The following is a 9,686-nucleotide window of genomic DNA, read 5'->3' as shown; positions in this document are numbered from 1 at the left end:
AGTTACCTGGGAGGGGGAGGGATGGGGGGACCCATGGGGGACATGACAGAGGACAGACCTGGGCCAGTGGGACAAAGCTAGGACATGTCAACAGAGCTGGCGGGGAGACCAGGGCTGGGCTGGCAGGGGCTGCGGGTCGGGAGTGAGGGGCACCGGCGGAGCTGGTGGGGGGCAGGGCCGGGCTAGCAGGGACTGCGGGTCGGGAGTGAGGGGCACCGGCGGAGCTGGTGGGGGGCAGGGCCTGGCTAGCTGGGGCTGCGGGTCGGTCGTGAGGGGCACCGGCGGAGCTGGTGGGGGGCAGGGCCGGGCTAGCAGGGACTGCGGGTCGGGAGTGAGGGGCACCGGCGGAGCTGGTGGGGGGCAGGGCCGGGCTAGCAGGGGCTGCGGGTCGGGAGTGAGGGGCACCGGCGGAGCTGGTGGGGGGCAGGGCCGGGCTAGCAGGGGCTGCGGGTCGGGCGTGAGGGGCACCGGCAGAGCTGGTGGGGGGCAGGGCCAGGCTAGCAGGGGCTGCGGGTCGGGAGTGAGGGGCACCGGCGGAGCTGGTGGGGGGCAGGGCCGGGCTAGCAGGGGCTGCGGGTCGGGAGTGAGGGGCACCGGCAGAGTTCAGGGTCGGGGAGCCAGAGGAACGTGGGGCAGGGGTTTGCTGTGTCTCTGTGTCTGGACATGTGGGGGATTCCCAGCCAGATGGGATACGTGGGTCAATCCATTGCTGGGGGGCAGGGGGGTCTGGTCACCCTCTGAGCCAGGACAGGGAGACTTCCCCAGGCCTGGGGCAGCGGGGGCTTTGACCTGGCAAACTCAATGGGGCGGGAGCAAGCTGTGGGGTGGGTGCGTGTGAAGGGTTCGCCTGCCTGCAGGTGTCTGGGAGCGTGTGTGCAAGGTGGGGGTGGGGTGCGTAGAGGTGGGGGGGTGCAGTGCCAGGTGGGGGGGGTGTAAGGTGTGTTTGGGGGTGCAGGGGGTGGAGTGTATGTGGCTGCAGGTAAAGGGCGTGAACGTGCGAGGCTGGGTGTGCAGAGCGGGGAGGGGGGTGCGAGCCTGGGGCATCTCTGCAGTGACCCAGCCCTTGCTGAGGGCCAGAGGGAGTTCGGTGCCTGGTGGGGGGGGCTGGGCAGGCGGGTGTGAGCGACCGTGTGGGAGACCCTTCCCTGGCTGTGTGGGAACATGTGTGTGTCTGCATCTGGCTGCGTGTGGGTGTGTCCTTGTGTTGTGTGTCCATGTTCGTGTGTGTGCGTGTCCGTGCGTCACACAGTCATGGAAAAGTCAGGCTGGAAGCGACCTCAAGAAGTCAGCAAGTGCAGCCCCTGTGCCGAGCCAGGACCCAGAACCTTCGACCTGTCCATCTGTGTGGCGTGTGTCTGTGGTGTGTCCGTGTTCCCGTGTCCATCCATGTCATGTGTCCATATGTGTGTCCCCATGTCTGTCCTTGTGTGTCAATGTGTCCATGTCTGTGTGTGTATTGTGTGTCCATGTGTCTGTCGTGTCCATGTGTGTGTGTCCCTGTGTCCATCCATGTGTGTGTTTGTGACATTCGTCCATCCATGTGTCCATCCATGTGTGTCACGTGTCCATGCATCTGTTCTTGTGTGTGTTCGCGTCTGTGTCGTGTTTCCCTGTGTATGTGTCTGTGTTGTGTGTCCGTGTGCGTGTGTGGATCTCTCCGGGCCCCTCCCCCGGCTCTGGCCCACGTGGGGCCCGGGGGGGTAATTATAAAGGTGTTTGTTTTCGATTGCCTCATTTAGACACAAGTGGCTTTTGTTTGGTGTGTGCACGTGTGTGTGTCTGATGCAACCACGCGCCGCTCAGAGAGCAGGAAACATTCTCCCCTCGCAGGGGAGGGGGGCTGACCCCGCACCTGGGGGTCAGAGGCCAGGGGATCCCCCCCCCCACACACACAGTAAGGCCCAAATTACTCGGGTGGAGATTCTGGTTCCTAAATCAGGTGCTCAGTCGGGGGGCGGGGGATGGGGGGGGACACTTGCTCTGAGACAGCGACAAGATCACTATTAATTGGGTTGTTACCAAGGCCTGAGGCAGCTCCCATGAGGAATTTCTACACACGTGTGTGATCTAGAGAAGAGCGTGTGAAAGGAGAGGGGGATGTGAGCAGGTGTGTGAGAGAAGGAGAATCTGTGTGAGTGAGTGTGCAAGGGAGTGAGTATGTATCCAAAGGGGATTAATGTGTGTGCAAAGGGGAGGAGTGTGTGTGCAAGGGGACGTGTGAGTGGCCGTGCAGAGGAAATGCGTGTGCATCTGAGGGGGTGAGTGTATATGGAAGAGGCCTTGTGAGTGGGCATGCAAAGGATGATGAGTGTGCATGAGAAAGGAGGAGGGGTGAGTGGGCGTGCAAAGGATGATGAGTGTGCATGCAAAAGGAGGAGGGGTGAGTGGGCGTGCAAAGGGAGAGAGGGTGTGGGGCCCGTGATGGAATCTGTGTGTGCAATGGGGTGTGATGGCCTGGGTGTGCCCCTTCCTTTGCACACTTGGGTGTTCCCCAACCCCCCCCCCCCCTTACCTTGGCCTCTCCAGGTGGGTCCATCCCCTCTGTGCTCCAGGGAGGGGCACTGGCAGTACATGCCGCAGGCTGGGGGGGCGCTGGGGGACAGAAGTGGGGGGGTGGTTACAATGCACCAGAGACCCCTAAATAAATAGCACCCGTGACAACTCCCCTTGCTGGGCCACCCAGCCCCCTAGAGCCAGCGCTCCTGCCCCATCCCCCCACAGCGCCCCCTGCTGCGGGAGCCTGGGGCTGGAGTAGCCGGGAGCCCCCTGGGGTCCCACTGTGCTGCCCTAGGTCCCTGGCTCTGGGGGAAGCGCCCCCTACTGGGTGGAGGCCTCGGCCCGGAGCTGCCCGTGTGCCGTGCGGGGAGAGGGGCTGGAGCCGCCGGTTCTGGGCCCCGGGTGGAAATAGTTTCCTTATAAATAATGCAGCGTTATTCTCGCTATAATTATCGGCTGGGAAGCCTGTGGCCGGGCGGATGCATTAGGCACAGTGCCCCTGCCCCTCCCCCCGTGCCCCGACACCCCCAGCCACTCTCCACCTGCCTGGGGAGCGAATTGACAAACCAGAGCCCAGGAACCGAGCAACCCCGCCCCCCAACTGCACTGGAAGGAATGGAGCTTGTCAGGGCACTGCTGAGGGGAAGCTCACGGCGCTGGGTCCCCGGCTGGTCACTGCCCCAGGGAAGCTCGCGGCGCTGGGTCCCAGCTGGGCACTGCCCCAGGGAAGCTCGCGGCGCCGGGTCCCCGGCTGGGCACTGCCCCAGGGAAGTTTGCGGCGCCGGGTCCCTGGCTGGGCACTGCCCCAGGGAAGCTCGCGGCGCTGGTTCCCGGGCTGGGCACTGCCCCAGGGAAGCTCGCGGCACTGGGTCCCAGCTGGGCACTGCCCCAGGGAAGCTCGCGGGGCCGGGTCCCCGGCTGGGCACTGCCCCAGGGAAGCTCACAGCGCTGGGTCCCGGGCTGGGCACTGCCCCAAGGAAGCTCGCGGCGCTGGGTCCCAGGCTGGGCACTGCCCCAGGGAAGCTCACAGCGCTGGGTCCCTGGCTGGGCACTGCCCCAGGGAAGTTCGCAGCGCTGGGTCCCGGGCTGGGCACTGCCCCAAGGAAGCTCACGGCGCTGGGTCCCAGGCTGGGCACTGCCCCAGGGAAGCTCACAGCGCTGGGTCCCCGGCTGGGCACTGCCCCAGGGAAGCTCACAGCGCTGGGTCCCTGGCTGGGCACTGCCCCAGGGAAGTTCGCAGCGCTGGGTCCCCGGCTGGGCACTGCCCCAGGGAAGCTCGCGGCGCTGGGTCCCGGGCTGGGCACTGCCCCAGGGAAGCTCGCGGTGCTGGGTCCCCGGCTGGGCACTGCCCCAGGGAAGCTCGCGGTGCTGGGTCCCAGCTGGGCACTGCCCCAGGGAAGCTCGCGGCGCCGGGTCCCCGGCTGGGCACTGCCCCGGGGAAGCTCGCAGCGCCGGGTCCCCGGCTGGGCACTGCCCCGGGGAAGTTCGCGGCGCCGGGTCCCCGGCTGGGCCCGGCCCCAGGGAAGCTCGCGGCGCGGGGTCCGCGGCGGGGCACTGCCCCAGGAAGCTCGCGCGCCGGGTCCCCGGCTGGGCACTGCCCCAGGGAAGCTCGCGGCGCCAGGTCCCCGGCTGGGCACTGCCCCAGGGAAGCTCGCGGCGCTGGTTCCCGGGCTGGGCACTGCCCCAGGGAAGCTCGCGGCGCTGGGTCCCAGCTAGGCACTGCCCCAGGGAAGCTTGCGGCGCTGGGTCCCCGGCTGGGCACTGCCCCAGGGAAGCTCGCGGCGCCGGGTCCCCGGCTGGGCACTGCCCCAGGGAAGCTCGCGGCGCTGGTTCCCGGGCAGGGCACTGCCCCAGGGAAGCTCGCGGCGCTGGGTCCCAGCTGGGCACTGCCCCAGGGAAGCTTGCGGCGCTGGTTCCCGGGCTGGGCACTGCCCCAGGGAAGCTCGCGGCACTGGGTCCCCGGCTGGGCACTGCCCCAGGGAAGCTCACGGCGCTGGGTCCCAGCTGGGCACTGCCCCAGGGAAGCTCGCAGCGCTGGGTCCCCGGCTGGGCACTGCCCCAGGGAAGCTCACAGCGCTGGTTCCCGGGCTGGGCACTGCCCCAGGGGAGCTCGCGGCGCTGGGTCCCCGGCTGGGCACTGCCCCAGGGGAGCTCGCGGCGCTGGGTCCCCGGCTGGGCACTGCCCCAGGGAAGCTCGCGACGCTGGGTCCCAGCTGGGCACTGCCCCAGGGAAGCTCACGGCGCCGGGTCCCCGGCTGGGCACTGCCCCGGGGAAGCTCGCAGCACTGGGTCCCAGCTGGGCACTGCCCCAGGGAAGCTCACGGGGCCGGGTCCCTGGCTGGGCACTGCCCCAGGGAAGCTCGCAGCGCTGGTTCCCGGGCTGGGCACTGCCCCAGGGAAGCTCGCGGCGCTGGGTCCCAGCTGGGCACTGCCCCAGGGAAGCTTGCGGCGCTGGTTCCCGGGCTGGGCACTGCCCCAGGGAAGTTCGCAGCGCCGGGTCCCGTGCTGGGCACTGCCCCAGGGAAGCTCGCGGCGCTGGTTCCCGGGCTGGGCACTGCCCCAGGGAAGCTCGCGGTGCTGGGTCCCAGCTGGGCACTGCCCCAGGGAAGTTTGCAGCGCCGGGTCCCGGGCTGGGCACTGCCCCAGGAAAGCTCGCGGCGCTGGGTCCCCGGCTGGGCACTGCCCCAGGGAAGCTCGCGGCGCTGGGTCCCTTTTTCATTCTAAGATTAGACGACATGTGATTTAATAAGAATCATCATTGCTAATTATTGCTGCCCCTCCCCCGCCGGCAGCCGGGGCGTTTTGCAGCCCAAGGAAAGTCAGTGTCTGGTCCCCGTTTTCTAGGTGGGGGACTGGGGCGTGGGACAGCATCTCAGGCACTGAGCCAGTGTCAAAGAACCCAGGAGTCCTGGCTCCCACCCCCCTCCCCCACAGCAGAGCCAGGGAGAGAACCCAGGAGTCCTGGTTCCCATCCCCCTCCCCCACAGCAGAGCAGGGGAGAGAACCCAGGAGTCCTGGCTCTCAATGCCCCAATACCCCAGAGTAGGAAAAGCTCCAGGTCACTTCGGAGGAAGAGGATGGATGTGGCAGGCGTGAGAAGGCAGCTGGGGGTGTTATCGCTTTCCAATGCCCCCAGCCCTGGGGAGGTGCAGTGCGTGGGGGGGTATTTGGCTCCTAGGGGGAGGGAATGACGGCGGGGCGGGGGGCACAGGCCGTGGGGAGGATGCGGCTGGGGCTGCAGGGTGGGCGCCGGCGGCAGAAATAGCCACGGGAGGCAAAAGGAAAAGTTTGTTCCTGCCGCTGAATTAGCAGGGGCTAAAAACAGCTGCTGTGAAATCTGGGCCCGTCCCCAGCCCTGGACGGCAGCCAGCTGGCAGAGCCCCGGCCCAGCCCTGCCCTGCCCTGCCCTGGCTGCCACGCTGTGGGCAAGGCAGGGTCCTCGCACGGGCTCGCACCAGCCTTCTCACGCACAGGGGAGAGGCACATGCCTGCAGGGCCTCGCATGGGCACAAGGCTTGCCTGGCCCCTGGGTGTGCACCGGCGTGCTCTCTCGCACACGCATGCACCGGTGCCCTCTTGCACACGCGCTCACACAAGCCGGTGCCACATGTGGTCATGTTGCACAGTCACTGACACAATCAGGCACACTCATTCTTTCACACACTCGTTTGAACAAGCAGACCTGCACACAGGCATCCTCTTGTGCATTGGCACATACACACTCATACACTTACAACCAGGCTCCCATAAGCAGAAAATTGGTCACTAGCTGGGGCACTGTTGGGGGGAAGCTCGCAGCATCGGGGTCCCTGGCTGGGGGCACTGCTGAGGGGAAGCTCACAGCACTGGGTGTCCTTCTTGGTCTGCAGAGAGAGGAGAGGTCTGGGTCAGTGATGGAAGGGCGGCTGGGGGGACTGGAGCCAGTGAAGGGGCAGGAGAGGGGAGGCGGGGGAAGGAGACCCAGAGAGGTTGGGGTTAGGGTTCCCCGTGGCACTCCTGGAAGTGGCCGCCATGTCCAGCTCCTAGGCGCAGGGGTGGTCAGGGAAGCTGCCCCCACCCCCAGCACCAGCTCTGCAATGCCATTGGCCAGGAACCGCGGTCAATGGGAGCTGTGGAGGTGGCACCTGCGGGCATGGTCAGCACACACCACGCAGAGCTGCCTGGCCACCCCTGCGCCTAGGAGCCGGACATGGCAGCCACTTCTGGGAGCAGCGCGGACCCAGGGCAGGCAGGGAGCCTGGCTTAGCCCGGCTGCGCCATCAGCTGGGAACTGCCTGGGGTAAGTTCCACCCGGAGCCTGCACCCTAAACTCCTTCCCCAGAGTCCGCACCCCCCACTTGCACCCCGAACTCCTGCCCCAGATTGGAACCCACACCCACACCCTAACTCCCTCCCAGAGCCTGCACCCCCCACTTGCACCCCAAACTCCTGCCCCAGATTGGAACCCCCTCCCGCACCCTAACTCCCTCCCAGAGCCCGCACCCCCCACTTGCACCCCGAACTCCTGCCCCAGATTGGAACCCCCTCCCGCACCCTAACTCCCTCCCAGAGCCCGCACCCCTCACCCCTTCCCACACCCCACCCTCCTGCCCCAGCCCCTTGCTCACCCCCCAGCCTGGAGCCTCCTCCTGCACCCTGAACCCCTAATTTCTGGCTCCACCCCAGAGCCACACCCCAACCCCTGCCCCAGCCCACTGAAAGTGAGTGAGGGTGGAGGAGAGCGAGCCATGAAGGGAGGGGGATGGAGTGAGCGGGGGCGGGGCTTCAGAGAAGAGGTGGTGTAGGGGCGGGGCCTCAGAGAAGGGGCGGGGTATGGGCGGAGCAAGGGTGTTCGGTTTTGTGTCATTAGAAAGTTGGCAACCCTAGTTGGGGTGGGGCGTGGGACCCCTCCCCTTGGAATGCGCTAGCCCCAGTGACAACTCACCCTCCCTCACCTGCGCTGAGAAGAGAGAGGAGAGGACAGGTTCTTAAAGGGCCAGCACAGTCGTGGCGCCCAGACCCCCATGGTAGCCGCCCCAGGGGGCAGAATGTGCGTTGCATGGCTTCCACTAACGGGGCCTGGGCGTGTGTGCAGAGCCAGGGTGTGAGGGGAGTAAGCTGCATTGCACACACGCGGCAGTGAGTTACCGTGGCTGTGGAATTGCCTTCACTCTGGGGTGGAGAGTGGCCTCACGCTCCTTGGTATCTGTGTGTGTGTGGGGGGGGGGCAGTGGTGAAATGTCTTGCAGCCCCCAATCAGATTACCCTGATGGTATGGAGCATCGCATTGCATGCAGCGTGTGTGGATTCAATTTCCTGCGGTGTCTGGGGCTGTACTGCATGCACCACTGCCTCTGTGAGGGGGCGGCTGCATTGCATGCAGTGTGTGTGGATTCAATTTCCTGCGGTGTGCGGGGCTGCACTGCATGCACCATTGCCTCTGTGAGGGGCGGTGCATTGCATGCAGTGTGTGTGGATTCAATTTCCTGCGGTGTGTGGGGGCTGCACTGCATGCACCACTGCCTCTGTGAGGGGGGCGGTGCATTGCATGCACTGCTGGGCTTTGCATTACATTCAGTGTGTGTGTGAGTAGGTGTGCACAGGATATAGAACAGTTTCTCTGTGGGTGGATGGGGAGTTTCATTGCACTGGAGCAGGAGGGAGTTGTACTCCATGCGCTGGTTTATCTGCATACGTGGAGTTGCATTTTGTGCACTGGTGTCTGTGTGTAGGAGACTTGCATTACATGTGCTGGTGGTCAAAGTTTTGTTGCATGTATAGACGCTGGTGGGGGCAGTTGCATTCCCAGCACTGGGCCCGGGCAGGCAGGGCCGGCTTTAACAAGCGCGGGGCCCCATTCGTACTCACCCGGTGGCGCTCCAGGTCTTCGGCGGCACTTCGGCAGTGGGTCCCTCACTTGCAGTTTCTGTGGCACTCAAGGACTCACTGCTGAAGACCCCTGGAGCGCCGCCGGGTGAGTAAAAATTAAAAAGGCGCCGGCACGGGACCCAATTCGGGGGAATCAGGCGAATCGGCCTAAAGCTGGCCCTGCAGGCAGGGGATATGTTGCAGGCATCTGTATCTGTGTAGTAGGGGGATGCATTCCATGCATCAGTGTTTCTGTATAGAGGGGGTTGCAGTGTATGAACAAGCGTACACTGCCACTAGTACCTGTGCGTGCAGGTTACATGCCATGGACTGATGAAAGGAGTTGTAGTCCATGAACCATTTCTGTGGAGTGGGGGAGGGTGGAGCAGCACTGCATGTGCGGATGTCTGTCCATGATGATAGGGGAATTACATTGCATTGCATGCGCCCGTCTGTGTGGGCGAGTCTCTGCAGTCCAGGCCGAGGGGAAGGGAGGGAGATTGCATTACCTACACCAGTTTCTGTGCACAGGAAGTTGAATTACATGCACCCGTGTCTGTGAGTGGGTAGGTTGTATTGCATCCCCAGGTATCTGTGTAAGGAAGGGGTTGCATTGCATGCAACAGTGTCTGCACAGTGTGATGGTGTTGCATTCCATGCAACGGTGTGTGCGGGGGTTGCATTGAGTGTGCCCATGCATGCAAGGGAGGGGGTATTGCATAGCATGCAGCAGTCTCTGTGTGGGAGAGTTTGCATTGCGTGCAGCAAATGTGCGCAGGAGACGCATTAAATGCAACCCCATACACACCATTGCATGCAATACATGGACCGGTGTGTGGGTTGCACAGCATGCACTAGTGTGTGCATGGGTGCTTTTAAAATGCAACCCTGTGTGTGCCCCAGTCCACGTGTGTGGGCTTGCAGTGGATGCATTGCTGCGCGCAGGGCGGTTGCACTGTATACGAAGGGGTGTGTGAAAGGCGCTGCATTGCATGCACTGGTGTGTGGGTGGGCTGCGTTGCATGCATCGGTGCGCGCGGGGCATGTATGTTGTATTGACTGCTCCGGTGCGCGGGGCGGTTGCATTGCATGCACTGCGGGCGCGCGCCGGGGGGATACCAGGCTCCAGCGTGTCACACACTCCACCCCGCCTTCCTCCCCGGCCTGCCGGAGGCGGCTCCTGATTGGACGAGCGCTCTGCCGCCCCTAGCCAATGGGAGCAGAGTGCGATGACTTCATCTCTCGGTCGCCCCGGGCGCGGATTGGCTGTGGCCAGCCCCGCCTCCGGCCCCCACGTGGGGCGTGTGTGTGTGTGCTGGGGGCGGGGGGGGGTTCCCGGTCCG

Source organism: Mauremys reevesii, linkage group 24, assembly GCF_016161935.1.
Source record: "Mauremys reevesii isolate NIE-2019 linkage group 24, ASM1616193v1, whole genome shotgun sequence".
In the NCBI taxonomy this organism is placed as follows: Eukaryota; Metazoa; Chordata; order Testudines; family Geoemydidae; genus Mauremys; species Mauremys reevesii.
Note: the sequence above shows the minus strand (reverse complement) of the source record.